Here is a 14,989-nt window from a genome sequence, read left to right as displayed (position 1 = left end):
TTCCTGCGCATGCGCGTTGTGCGTTTCCTAGTCGAAACTCGTCTGAATCATTTGTTCGGTGCTCGTAGATATTGTTATACAGGAAAGAGATGCGGCAAAAAAAGACAGTGCGCTACAATGATAAACACGCACACGATGCAAGATACGGTTTATTTTTTCCTTTAATTATATTCATAGACATCAAAATACATTTTGTTTAGTGTTTTATCTGTTTATCTTTTCCTTATTTTGAAACAAATGATTGTGTCTTACGTCGTGACGTCACGACAAAATGGCATCGTCGTCATCGTCGCCATCGTCGCCATCGTCGCCATCGTCGCCATCGTCGCCAACTTGCAGTTTTGTGCATGTCGTGGTTTTGTGCGCATATAAGCTGTAGCCTCGATTCAGTCATCATTTTTTGTCCGACAAAAGCTGCTCATATGCGAGTAAATAGAGTAAGTTTAATAGTAAAGCAAAGCATTTCTTCATTGCGAGCAGATGTATAATAATATGAAATAAAATCCTGACATCAACAATAATAAAGTTTTGATAAAATTTCGCTAATGTATGTGTATGTACAGTAATACCTTGACATATGAGTGTCTCAACATACGGAAAATTTGAGATACGAGGAAAATTCAGAGCTATTTTTTTCCTTGAGATACAAGACAAATTTGAGATACGAGCATACCAGATGGTTCCCAATGCAGCCATCCGGGTGGCCAGGAATGCAAGAGGCTGCTTATGAGAACAGCATCGCTCTGTCTTTCTCGCCGCAACTCCCTCACGTAAAGATATCTATGAGTACTGGGGAATATAGGTAGCATTTTTTACCGGAGAGAGCATGAACGGGTCAATAATCTGGGAAACAGCCAGCGGAATCTACATGAACTCTAAGGCAAAGCAAGTATCTGAAATAGGCACAAGCGAAACACTTCAAAGCGAGTCGTGGCTGGTTCGGTAATTTAAAAAAACTAACTGAGGCATGGAGTAGCCAGGAAGTAGCGACTCGAAAGCCGCGGTGCAATACATTAACATCTTTGCCTCGGTTATCGCACAAGGTTTAAATTTAGTGTAACGTAAGATTAAAACTTATTTTTAAGTGTGTGTATAGTAATCTAACTTCATTTAATTTAAAGATTATGTTACGAGCGCGTTGCCGTCCGTCTAGTCTCTCTTTGTTTCCCTCTCCCTCCCCTCAAAGCACTCTGCTCTACCGTCTGTCTGTACTGAATAATGTCACATTTTAGTATTGAAGATCATAACGTCTAGATAGGTATGTGTTACTTTATGAGTAGGTGGTGAATTAGAACAAATAAAACGATGTTTTTCCATTGTACAATCATGTTTTTTGTGTTTTTTTCAGTGTAGAAACGGATTACTTTGTCTCTCATCTCATTTTCTGAACTGCTTTATCCTCATTAGGGTCATGGGGGGTGCTGGAGCCAATCCCAGGTGCTGCGGGTGCCGCGGGCCAGAGGCGGGGGACACCCAAAATCGGCCAACATTTTTTACCTTCAATGGGAAAGCAGAGATTTCACCTACGGCGTACAACTGAGAACCTGTCTAAAATCTTGCGAGACTGCCACGTCACTGAATGACTGAGTGACTTCCAAGTGTACACAGTGACGTGGAAGTCTCGCAAGATTTTAGGCAGGTTCTCAGTTGTAGGCCGTAGGGGCTCAGTATTCTCATCTCATCTCATTTTCTGAACTGCTTTATCTTCATTAGGATCGCTAACCACTTGCGCCACCGGGCCGCCCGAGAAAAATAATCGCACGTGGTATTTTTGAGATACTGTATGAATCGAAAGGATCGTCTCCTGGATTGCACATTCCGATAGGCTGTTGCCTGCACGTGGACGAATTAAAAAAGGAAGTCACGTGAGCAGTACAACCAGGAAGTGTCTGAGGCTGATATTTTAATGATCGACCGCAAGACCTTCGATCAGCCTTAATTATATTGAGATGTGCTGACATGGTAAACACTACGAACACATGTATCAAGGCTACTCGCGTCAGGCCAGTCAGAGCACGTTTAAAACATTTACTGCAGCTACAGATGTGACACATAAAAAGAAGCAATAATAACCTCAAAAATTGAAATATTATTTAGGAAAATAGACACATTTTACTCACCAAAAATTATTTTTATTTATACACAAAATCCATCGTCCTTTCTTTCTTCAAGAAGATTTCAATTACTCTGTCGTACAGATTACCCGTGCGTTTCAGGTCCAGCCATAAGTTCTTTTCTATCGCCATCAAAGCTAATGCTGAAAGTCGAGTCTGTCCTATTGTATTTCTGGCATAAGTTTTGATTCTATTTAGGGCTGAAAACGTCCGTTCGACAGAAGCATAGAACACGGGGATGGTCACTGTCAAACCCATTAATGTGTACAGCCGCCCCATGCTCTCACTCAGATTTTTCTGCTGAAGGAAGTCAAGGAGATCAGTGGGAGATTTTCCTGCAAAATCATCCATGGTATGTATACATTAAGATCAGTTCTGTCCGAAGCACGAAAAATGTTCCGTGGCTCTGCGTTAAGATGGAGAAGGCTGCATGCGGGAAAGTTTTCTGGTATTTCCAAAACGTTTGCGGGTCGAGGAGGGCAAGAAACATCAGTCTTTCGTGGTCTTGAAATCTGGTCCGCGTCTGGCAAATAATATTGTCCAGAATCCTGTCGGGGAGTTAGAGTAGTGCGTGCGAGAATCTTGTGCTTGACCTCTTTGCGCGCTTGGAGCACCCGCACTGCGTTCAGTGGCCTCGTAGATTTCCTCATATCGGCTCCTCTCGCGTTCAACTGTGTCACAAAACTCCTTTACTCTTGCAAGACAAAACTGTACATCCAGTTTGTTGTTCTGTAGTATTGAAAAAAGCACGTCTGAATGCTCAAAAAATGCCATTAAATGTGTGAAGCAAAAAACAAAATTCAAAATCATCCAGACGTGCTTTAAATCCATCAGCACACCGCACGGACTACTCGTCGTACTCATCATGATGCTCCAGGATGTGATGAAACAGCTCCTTAAGAGCAGCTCACTTCTCAAATACTGCATTGACCACTCTGGATGTGTACTGCCACGTTGGTGCCACACGAGGCAGATGCCGCTGGCAGATTTCATCCAGCCGCTGTGTGCGTCGAGGCGTGACCGGACGTGTCGTCGCCGGACACTTGGTCCCCGAACGTTTGGTCGACGGACAGTTCGTCAAACGGACGTTTCGTCGAAATTGCGTATTATTGGCGTGTGTGTACATGTTATTCGTCGCCGGATTCGCTCGCTCTCAAAATTATAATCATGAGAGAGAGACTTTGTAAATGTCAGAGCATTAATATTTAAATATCTAATATCAAAATTATCAATAAATTGCGTATTATTGGCGTGTGTGTACATGTTATTCGTCACCGGATTCGCTCGCTCTCAAAATTATAATCATGAGAGAGAGACTTTGTAAATGTCAGAGCATTAATATCTAAATATCTAATATCAAAATTATCAATAAATTGCGTATTATTGGCGTGTGTGGACATGTTATTTGTCGCCGGATGTGCTCGCTCGCTCTCGGATTCGCTCGTATTAGCGTGTGTGTACATGTTTTTCAAACTACGGCTTTTAAATCCGGCCCGCCGACGTTGTCCAAATTATAGTAAAAATCAATGACCTCATTCATTTCCCTTTGCCCTGCAATACCCTCGTTTCCCCGATAGATGACGCACTAGTATAGACCTTTGTTGGAGTGTAACTTGGAGAACAACATGCCGCTCATCACTCTCAATATAAAGCAGGGGTCTCGAACTCAATTTACCTGGGGGCCGCTAGAGGCCGAGTCTGGGTGAGACTGGGCCGCATCAGGATTTCCACAAGAAAAGCACTGATAAAACATTCCAACGTTATCAAATATCTTTATTTTTTAACAAAAAATAATGAATTAAATAAATTAACTTAAAGATGAATAAAAAATCAATCAATCAGTAATACAAAACCAAATAATACTAATGAGCATACAGTAGATATACACTGGCTGGCTAAGTAGAGAAAATGAATTATTTTTATTCCGTTTCAAAGGTCTGTATTAACAGCTCTTTAACCTTTAACTTTCTGAACTTGAATGGAACATTGAACATGAAATATTCTGAACACGGCTTCTCTTGCCTACTCCTTGCTGCTAGAGACCTGGCAGCGCTTCTTCTCACATAGTCAGATTTGGCTTGAGGGAGGAAGCAGTGGAGACCCTCAGTAGAGCTTGAAGATGCTCATCAGTAAGTCTGGACCTGTACTTGGACTTATTGAAGTTCAAGGTGGAGAAGAGCTTCTCACACAAGTATGTGCTCCCAAAAAGGCACATGGTCCGCTTGAACCTTCGGGAAAGTTCAGGGAAGCTGGGGGTCAACTCTCTCAAAAATTGCCCAAGCTTGTCTGCTTCTCCACTCACCTCCCTGAACTTGGCTTTGAGTGCAGAGTTGCACTGCAGGTCAATGAGCTCCATTTGAAGCTCAGGAGGGGCATCTTGCACATCAAAGGAGAAGGGGTCCGCAAAAATTTGAAATGTGGCTTTGTGTGTCTTGAAGTCTGCAAATCTGTGATCAAATTCCTCCTGTAGCTTCGAAATGGCCTCAACATACTTCTCACCACTGAATGGTGTGCCTGCATCCACGAGAGCCTTGCATGCTGGGAAATGGCAAAGGTTTGTCTGAGAAGCTGGGCTTTCCATAACACAAGTTTAGTGCAGAATGCTCTCACGTTGTCATAGGCAGCACTGACAAGTTGCCCCTGGCCTTGTAGCTTCTTGTTCAGTACATTAAGCTCATGTGTGATATCAACAAGAAAAGCCAAGTCCATGAGCCATTTGGGATCACTTAGCACAGGATCAATCAACTCACAAACGGCGTAGCTAGCTTTGACTGCTGCATTACTGTCTTTGGTAGCCTTCTTGAAGAAATCCTGTTGCCTCAGAAGACGTGTTTTAAGACTGGCAACCTGGTTGGCTCTCTCATCTCCCTGGTATTTTTCATACTCCTCAGCATGTCTCGTAGTACAATTACGTTTCAAATTGTATTCCTTGTGCACCGCAACTTTTTCAGTGTAAATGAGACATGTCGGGGTGTCCCTGTGTTCAACAAAGAAATATTGCACTCCCCACTTTTCTTGAAACTGTCTGTGCTCATCACCGACCTTTCTCTTCACGGCAGGCTTTGAAAGAGACATCTCTGGGGCTCTGTAATATGTTTTTCCACTTGGAATGAGTCTCGGGTTGATCTTTCACATTCAGTCGCGCGGGTTTGTGGCGCATGTGCACTTTCGCTCTCCGTTTCAATCGCGGAGATGGCTACAGACACTGACACAGGCTGGATCACGGATCATAGCGCCTCATTCAGTTCTGTGCTGAGAGCAGCGGAGGAGTGTGCGCGCCGAGCGGAGTGATCGGCCTCACGGCTTCTCCTCCGCCCAGCTGATTGGAGGAATGAATGAGTGAGTGAGCGAGGCACTGGACAGCCCGGCCGATGTCCCGCCCTCCAGAGCCGTATACCTCACCGTGATTGGTTCATTCAGCTCCGAACCAAAGTTCCCTCTAATTTTTTGTTGGTCTGAGCAGAAAGACAACCTCCCTGAGCGCACTGAGTACCAGTGTGAGCGACATCATCGGTACTCGGATGATTCGCCTAAAGACGTTTCGCCGACGGACGTTTGACAGACGGGCAGGTCGCCGAATGGACGTTCCACCGAACATTCATTCGGCCGAACGGAGGTTTCGCCGAAACGGGATTCGAACGCTCGCCCCGCCGGATCGTGTGTGTACAAGTTTTTCAACCTCGGCCCGCGGGCCATATACGGCCCCTTAGGATTTTTAATCCGGCCCACCGCCGGTGTTGTCCAAATTATAGTAAAAATCAATGTTCGTCTACCATCAATGGCAGCCCGGGAATAAGCACTCTTGGGCGGGCATGGCAGTCCGGGAATAAGCACTCTTGGGCAGGCAGATGTAGCAGAACCGAGCCGTAAAATGACAGCAATCGGGTCAAATCCATCCTAAAACAGCATTTAATGATTAAATACAAATACTGGATGATATCGCGATGGAGGCAAAAAAACGTCTATAGACGTCCATTCGCCAAACGGCTCAAAATGCTCTCAAATTCGGTCAAATCCAGCTGAAAACAGCGTTTAATGATTAAATACAAATACTAGTATTTGTATTTAATCATTAAACTAACAAATACTAGTACGACCTGTCCGTCTGTCAAACGTCCGTCGGCGAAACGTCTTTAGGCGAATCATCCGGTCACGACATCATCATTTCGCTATGGGCACACCAGTATCACACCTGCCACAAGCAGGTGCATGTCAATGTTCCCTCTAATTTTTCATGTAAAACATGCTGTAAAACACGAAAAACATGAGTGGACAGAGCTACTGCCACTGGCTGCCACTTAAACGGCGCCATCATGGGGAAAGAGGTAAAAAAAAAAAAAAAAAAAATTACAAAAAAAAAAATTAAAAAAAAAAAAAAATCGATTTTTTTTTTTACTGTGCGCCATATGATTGCTACTGCGCAGAGAAGACGAGAGTAGTGCGCAATTGCGCACGCGCGCAGCTTAGAGGGAACATTGCTCCGAACACAAGTGTCATTCATATCAATTTTGCGGGCCGCACGAACATTAATCTTTCATATTAAGACGGGGGCCGCAAATTATCGTCCCGAGGGCCGCAGTTGGCCCGCGGGCCGCAAGTTTGAGACCCCTGATATAAAGACTGCTTTCTTTCGTTGAATAATAATATGTTCTTAATGTTGAAAGCAAATTTGAAAATAAATTTCCACCTTAAATTGTGTCTTTTTTCTAACATTTCAATCCCCAGGTTTGATAAATTACATTGCGTGTCCAAATGCTGTCAAATTTTAGTATCCATTCTGGCCCACAAGTCAAAAAGTTTGCCCACCCCTGGTATAGACAAACTTGCCTCCTTTATACTATTATTGTCCCAAATTAAACACATTATCAATAAGCTGCCATTGACGGCGATAGACGTCCGATTCATGTTGACTGAGGTGCAGATGCTATTTCTGTTATTAGAGCTCCATGAAGTGGATATATAACTCAACAGTCAACATGAATCGGACGTCTACCGCCGTCAATGGCACCCGGACGTCCGGCTGCCATTGACGGCGGTAGACGTCCGACTCATGTTGACTGAGGTGCAGATGCTATTTCTGTTATTAGAGCTCCATCAAGTGGATATATAACGCAACAGTCAACATGAATCGGACGTCTACCGCCATCAATGGCATCCGGACGTCCGGGTGGATTCAGAGGAACTTAAAAAAAGGAATGGAAACAGTGAATTATCATGTCAAAAACCGCATTGACTCTTGGAAAAGGAGGTAAAATGTAAAGACTAAAAGGGAAGGATTAACAAAAGAATATTTTTGAACAAAGGATGGCTGAGAGGGAGAGAGATAAAACAAAGTTGGAGAAAGAAGTGGAAAGTATGGATGGAAGGGGAAATTAAGAAATTAAGAAAATATGTTTGTAGGATTATAATGTTATGTTGATATGTGTGCAATTTGAAATAAAAGATACATTTAATTCTAGCATTGCTCTTTGTGATTGTCACCAGAGAGGGCGCACTTGAGTCTGTCCATTAAATAATTAAATCGAAGGTCCTGTGGCTCTTTCCATGGGTGCATATGGCTCTCCACTAACCTGTGAGGTAAAATATGGAAATCACTGGTAAGAGAGCTGAGTCCCGAACACACTAATAGGAAGGAGCGTCACTGTGGCATTGACACTACCTCTACCACCACTTTAATCATAATTTTGTGTTTTATTACTCTTCTTCATGCATAATATCATTGATGACTGACTTGTTAGCAACAGCATAACAATGTTGTCAAAAGAATTCAGAGTTTTTGTACTTTAAAAGTGGTCAAATGACAAAAAAAAATTAAAGTTTTATGTATTTTTACGTTTCAATTCTGAGAATGGCTCTCAAGAAATAACATTAAAAAATATGTTTTTTTATGCCTCTGTCAAAAAGGTTCCCGACCCCTGTTCTAAAGTGAGAATCAATGCATCCGCGACAATATTTTCAAAATAAAAGAACGGTAAGGAAATTGATTTACTTTTTGGGGGATTTCGTAACTTGGATCTTTTTCGTATCTCGAGTCACTCATTTGCATATAAAAAATTTTGGAACCTGAAAATTTCATACCTAGAGGCGTATTTGTAAAGCACAAAGTACGAATGTGTTTCACTTCTGCGCAAGATGAGCCAACGTTTTTCACACCCGTAAGTGCAAATTTCAAATGCAAAGCACGTTATCAGCAAATACTCAGTGGCGGGCCGTCAGGGCCTTCAAGGCCTTCTCTGCTGGCCTAAAAAATATCTGAATCATATTATATTTTGTCCATCAATACTTATTATTCCAAATAATCTGTTAGCTTCCTTTCATTGCTTTTCCCCCTGGTTGCACTGCTTCCAGATGTGTGTTTTCATATTGAAGCATTTAACCAATCACATTTCAGCCATTATTTGTTGCCAGATCAGATCTGCCTCAAAGCATTCACAATCAGTTCTTGCGGGCTCTGCTGCATTAAACTAGACTGTTGCTTTTAACCAATCAGATTTCGAGTTGGCAACCCCACAATGATTTTTCATAGGCGTTAGCATTTTGCTGGCTGGGACATGTCATTGCTTTCACAAACTATGATTGGCTAGTAGGCGGGCCAAAGCAGTACCCGAGGAGCCAGAGATCGCAAACTCCACCCACAATGGCCGACAGAAGCAAAAACAAATGGATTCTGTTTGCTCAAAAGCTATTTTCCAGACGGACTTTTCCAGAAAAAAATGGACATCATTAAGAAAGGGCAGTCAACTCCGAAGCTAGCAAGCCTGTTACAGCCGGGAAAATGGTGTGTGGGGCACTTTCAGCGCGCTAACTTAGCTCCACAAGCAAATAGTATATTGTTGTGTTGATTTAAAGCTATTTTCAAAACGGACTATGCCGGAAATATGACAGGACAGGCTCGACTTTCATCATTAGCTTCGATGGCGATAGGAAAGAAGGAAGAAAGAAAGGAGGATGGATATTGTGTAAAAAGGATTTTTGGTGGGTAAAATATGGCTATATTCCTAAATAATATTTCAATTGTGGGCCAAGTTCTGATATCTGAAAAGCTCCAGTGTTTGTATTTAATCACAAAATGCTGCTAGGAAGTGGATTTTACCCCAGTTTAATTTTTGGCATTTCACCATTGATGTCCATCGCTGTCTTTTCCCGGGAAAAATCACCCCCCCCCCCCCCCCCGGCCTGGTTGTAATGTCTCAAAAGCTACAGTATTTGTATTCAATCAATAAATGATGCTAGGAAGTGGATTTTACCTAATTTTAGTGCATTTTTTGTCATTTCACGTATGGACGTATCGACGTTCATCGCTGTCTTTTTACCGGGGAAATGATACTCCGGGCCCGGTTCTGATGTCTAAAAAGCGCCAGTATTTGTATTTAATCAATAAATGCTGTTTTCGGCTGGATTTTACCCCATTTTCGGGCAATGTTTGCCCGTACGCCATTGACGTTCATCACTTTCTTTTCCCGGGAAAATCACCCCCTGGATCGCAAACTTCACCCACAATGGCCGACGGAGGAAAACAAATGGATTTGGTTGCAGATTTGCTCACAAAGCTATTTTCCAGACGGACTTTTCCAGAAAAAAATGGACATCATTAAGAAAGGGCGGTCAACTCCGAAGCTAGCAAGCCTGTTACAGCCGGGAAAAGGGCGTGTCTGCCACTTTCAGTGCGCTAACTACGAGAGCTACCAAGCTGTATTTGGAGCGAGCTGCACAAGCAAATATATTGTTGTGTTGATTTAAAGCCATTTTCAAGACGGACTATGCCAGAAATACGACAGGACAGGCTCGACTTTCATCATTAGCTTCGATGGCGATAAAAAAGAAGGAAGAAAGAAAGGAGGATGGATATTGTCAAAGCTGGGTTGCCTCGACAATAATCTTCATACAGAGGAAGCAGCAAAACACGTGGTAGTTTTTAACTCCCGGCCGAAGGAGGTTATCTGGAAGGGAGGCCTCATCTCGACCGCTCTCAAAATGGTCGCTGCTCGGTCCGCTTCCTTTGTTCTTGGCTAGCCCCCACCCTTCCTAAGAAGGGGGCGAGCGGACGGACAGAGCCAGCGTCCACGTCGAGGTTCCCCAACCAGATACGCCGTCCGCTCGGTCGGTGATGGTATTTAATAGAAGTTAGGCGGAGACAAACTTTAGGCGGGAACACGAAAGGGGTGTGTTATATACAAAGTGATGACAGGCCTTGACCTGTAGGTGTCAGTAAAAATTCTATTCTAGTGACTAAATTCATAAGAGTGCAGAAGGGTGCATGATTAAATATAAGAATACAATTCATATTTCACATTTCCCCCCTGTTGTGACTTGAAAGAATTTTCATAAAACATATCAATTTGTATCCCTCCCCTCCAGGTTCTAGAATACAAATATCATTGACAGTTACTCAACAGGGTATGGAAAATAACAAAATCACATGTCAAGGCAGAGGCGAGAAATGATGTAATCAGTGGTAAAAATTCCTCTACGTCCCTCTTAATGAGCGAACCCAATATTTAAATCAAGACAAATACATTTGCATAGAGGACTCGTCACACTTCGAAAGAATGCGATAATCTCCAGTATGGTCTGTCATGCGGTGATACTGTGTCACTATAACCTACTAGCGTGTGCTGGATTGTGTTTTGAATCATAACTTTCATACAGGGGATTACACACAGAAAAAATACAGAACAGTAGCAAAAACCGCAACGTTGCAATTTTAAACAGAATTGAGAATCATGACCCGGTTATTAACCACGACCACAATGATACATCTACGGCTGAATGATCCTGGGCCATGGTGTTGACTAGGGCCTTTATTTCAGCTACGGCACGAGTAATGTACTGGTTTCATCTGGGATGAAGATGCAGCAGTGTTCTCCCATTATGGCACACACATCTCCATCTTTGGCTGTTATCAGATCCAGGACTATCGGTCCTGCAACTTCCCTAAGGGCTTTTAAATCATCTGCTATACCCTGTAGGGCCTTGACAGTTTGGTTAATGAACACTCATGTAACAGCTCAATGTCTTTACACATGATTTTCTGGGGGGGGGGGGGGGGTGGGGGTGGACCACAACCTTTGGTCAACAGGAACATCATCGCACCAGATTGAATCACGTGGTTTGAATTGCACTGATTTTGCACTGATTTTGATCTCTTACTGTTATGTTCACTCTCCTTAAAAGGAATGCATCTTAGACCATCTGCACGACTGCAGATTTAAATGTGACGCCTCGACCCAGTGAATTCAGGATGTCAGGATCTGTGGAAATGGGTATACGGCTACACACATGACAACTTTCATTCGCAACAATCAGTTTTTTCTGGAACACCATGAAATTATACCACACGTCTTCTTCATAGTAGTTCTCCAGATTGTTCTTTCCATATCACTTCACTCTCCTCTGTGATAGGAGTATGTCACCATCTTGGTTTCCAGCTTGAGTCTTTGTGGGTGGGGCGTTCAGACACGCCCAGGTTGTCACTGACAGTGCAGTCACTGACAGTCCAGTCACTGTGATGTGGCTGGCAACAGCTTTCACTGTGGCTTCTGTATAGAGGCGCAAAGTCTATGGGAGGTCAGGGTTAAGTGAGGGGTGCTCGTGGCAGGTGAGTAGACGTCAGATGAGTTTTTCACGGACAAGGGTTTTGACACCGTCCGACTTACAGTCTACTCAAGAGTCACCTGTGTCTCGAACTACCTTGACCTGGTTGTTGGTGACTCGACTTTGACTTTTCAGTGATCTTTGCTGCTGTGGAGGTTGGTGAGTTGGGCCACGAATGGGTCTTCCCATCGTAGAGAGAACCAGGACTTCCTTTTATGACTCGGATCAGGATCCAGTCACCTGGCTACACCACCTCCTGCAAGATAGACAAAAAGATCACGGCAGCTTACATGTTCTTTGGATAAGTTTCTCTCCTTCCTTAGTCTCTCGTCATGGGTCATCTTCCCATAAAGGAAGTCGGAATGGTCTTCCATGAACTATCTCAAAAGGTGTTAATCCCGAGCTAGTTGGTACTATCTTCGTATACGTTTTGGCCAGTGTTAGGCGTTCTGGCCACGGCTTATTTATCTCCCCCATGGTTTCTCAAGTCTTGGTTTTATCGTACCATTTGTTCGCTCTACTTAGGTGTTTTGCCATGTTTTGCACTATGCTGTTTGCAAAATGAGCTCCATTGTTACTCCAGCTGATTCTGGAGATCCCATGTTCTTTACAGATCAATAAAATAACAAATTAAACAGTTCCTACAAAAATTTTAAAAGTAGGTATTTTGATGTCCATCATATCTTCCTCCCTTTTGAGACATTTATGGCTCAATTTTGGAATAAATTTTTGGTAGGCACGGTAGGCCTTTAGCTGTGTACAGTTTGTCTGCTGACTGTTCTTGAGATCGGCTCAGTTTTGTTGTTGTGTATGCTGCTGTGTTCTGTCGTTGTCTTCAACACGTGCTTAACATTTGCTTACGGCTATTTTGTTCGGCTTAATACCCCAATGAACAAAAATCGCAACAATCTTACTTATTGCATCACTATAGTTTGTGAAAATTTAAATGCCTTATCAGTCAAAATCAAAAATGCTAGCTGCTATTCTATTATGATCACTGCTTCCTTGTTAAGATCAAGAACCCTATTTGTTTTTCCCTTTCCTGTAATTACACAAATTAACTAATCATACTAAAAATAGGAAAAATACAAAAAGCAAACCAGGGTGCTTTCTCCTCAGGAAAAGAGCTTTCCCGTTCTCTGTAACAGTTAAATTCTCGTCAATTAATATCCAGAAACAAAATGCACACATTTATAATTCTGAATATAATTGAACCCACTAAATTGTAATCACTCCTTGTTTGTCAAGGTTAACATTTTAGCATAATTGTATCCTTTAAAGCAATTAAAACTCATTACTTATAAAATGCATACTAATCAAGTCCCAATTCATTTAACAATGTGTATCGCGTTGCATATTAAACTCAGTTGTTTGAAATTCAAAATATCCCAATCTAGTAGTCTCTTTATCAAATGTAACATTCAATTGTCTTTGGAGTTTGTCAATCATCTCCTATAAAACTTTCTTAATCAATATTTTTCAATAGTCAGGCATAAAATTAAAATCTAGTAACATTTCTATCCATTGTAGTTTATTTTCTCTCTAATTGTTTACTTTAACTATCTGTAAGAAGGTTTGGTCTCAATTGAAACGCTTTCACTTTTTTATGGAGACAATAAAACCAATATAAAAAGTTCCTTATGGCTTACAGCATTGCTCCCCGAGCAATAATCTTTCCAATCAATATTTGAGTGCTTGCCATTTCGTCTGATTACGTCAAAAAGTTTATCTTACCTGTCTCCTCATACGTTTCAACTGAGAGAACCTTCTTACAGTGCACAAAATGGATCCCGCTATTTTCATGTCTGCTGGTTGGTCAGGAACACGTGTGTTGAGCACCCAGGCTCCCGGGACCGCCGTTGGCCCAGTCTGTTTTCTGTTAGGAAGCACAGTCTCCTCCTGCTAACCCAAATTCAGTGTGTTCCTTTAAAGTTTTTCCTTTTATGCAGATAGCCAGATTAGCCTCATCCTCTAGTTCCAATCGTGTAGTGAATAATGGTGTTTGGTACATTCCACTAAATTGGATTTCCATATTTTTCCGGAACGAAACATGGAAACTTTTGTCAATTCAGTCAATTATTAACACAATTTGGATGCCAATATCACTATAATACTTTGGAATTTCATATCATGCACTGTCTTTGTTTTTCCCAGTGCTCCCAAATTTCGCATAGCAGATTTGTTTCTCCACTTCAAATTTCACATTTGGAGTACTGCTGCTTTTTCCATTAAAAATTTCCTTGGACGAAATATTTTTCCATAATTTGGCGTTGCCATCCGTGAAACGGCTTATTGGCGAATTCCGAAATCGATTCCAATTTGCTAAATAATTTTCCACCTTGATACCTAACCGATTGATCATATCTCGGTGGTCGGCCAATCAAAAACACAAAAGGGACAAACAACCATTCACGCTCACACTCATTTTCAGACATCAGTGGTCTGCAATTTTTTTTATCACTGGTGAAGAGCGCCATCCCCAGTCCTGGGGCTTCTTGGCAGCTAACCACCTTTCGCTGTGTCATGGCAAGTCATTCTAAAAGGAAATAGGTCAATGTTGTTTGGTTGGCATCAATTGTTCGATTCTAATGCAATCCGAGATATTCTCATAGTCATTCATTCTTACGACTCACGCTAAAGCATATTTCATCTGCTGATGGGCAAAACAAGATACATATCCCGTGCACTGAATATGTATGATTTTAATCCATCTCAGAGAAATCATGCCTATCCTAAATTAATTATTTTATCTAAACTTGCCAGCTACATTTTACCTAATACTTTGGATAATTCTTAATACTTAAGTCTAAATCGCAATTCACTCTCTTTTTGCTAAAATAGCTAAATTGCACTTGTTGAATTGCTATTCTGCTCCAAGATTGTGTTTATTTAATATAAGAGCCATTTTTTGTAGCTCACTCTTACCACAATTAAAATTTAGAGAAAATAACCTTCTACTTAGCAATTTCTTAATCATTTCCTAATGATAAATTTCAGTGTTTATTTGAGGACCCATAATTTGTCACTAATATGTTATATTGTCAATTTTCTGTCTCTAACTCTTATTTTCTTTCTATTACTGTCTCTGCTCCTCCTTGCTTCATCGTGTGGAATGTGAGATGTAACCTGAGATTTCTTGCATTCCAATCCCCCCCCTCCCCTGGCCTGCGAATGGAGCCTGGCACGAGGAGTGGGCTGAACAGGGGGGGGCACTGTTTCTTAACAGGCCTAATATATATCTTCTTCCTGGGTTAGTGGAAAGTAAGCTGGGGAAGAAAGGC

The 14,989-nt window shown here is 42.0% G+C and overlaps 1 protein-coding gene across 1 annotated transcript in view; it reads right to left on the bottom strand.

The window, feature by feature from the left end:
* Window positions 1–11,170: 11,170 nt before the first annotated feature.
* wdr19 (WD repeat domain 19) overlaps window positions 11,171–14,989 on the bottom strand; it is a 55,008-nt gene continuing 51,189 nt past the window's right edge. Inside the window, exon 37 of the mRNA XM_077604586.1 lies at window positions 11,171–11,964. The gene's annotated coding sequence lies outside the window, so the exon portion shown is untranslated. The remainder of the gene's footprint in view (window positions 11,965–14,989) is intronic.

The sequence above is a fragment of the Stigmatopora argus genome, chromosome 7 (genome assembly GCF_051989625.1).
Source record: "Stigmatopora argus isolate UIUO_Sarg chromosome 7, RoL_Sarg_1.0, whole genome shotgun sequence".
NCBI lineage: Eukaryota > Metazoa > Chordata > Actinopteri > Syngnathiformes > Syngnathidae > Stigmatopora > Stigmatopora argus.
The sequence above is the reverse complement of the archived record's forward strand: the minus strand, read 5'-3'. Positions and strand labels throughout refer to the sequence as shown.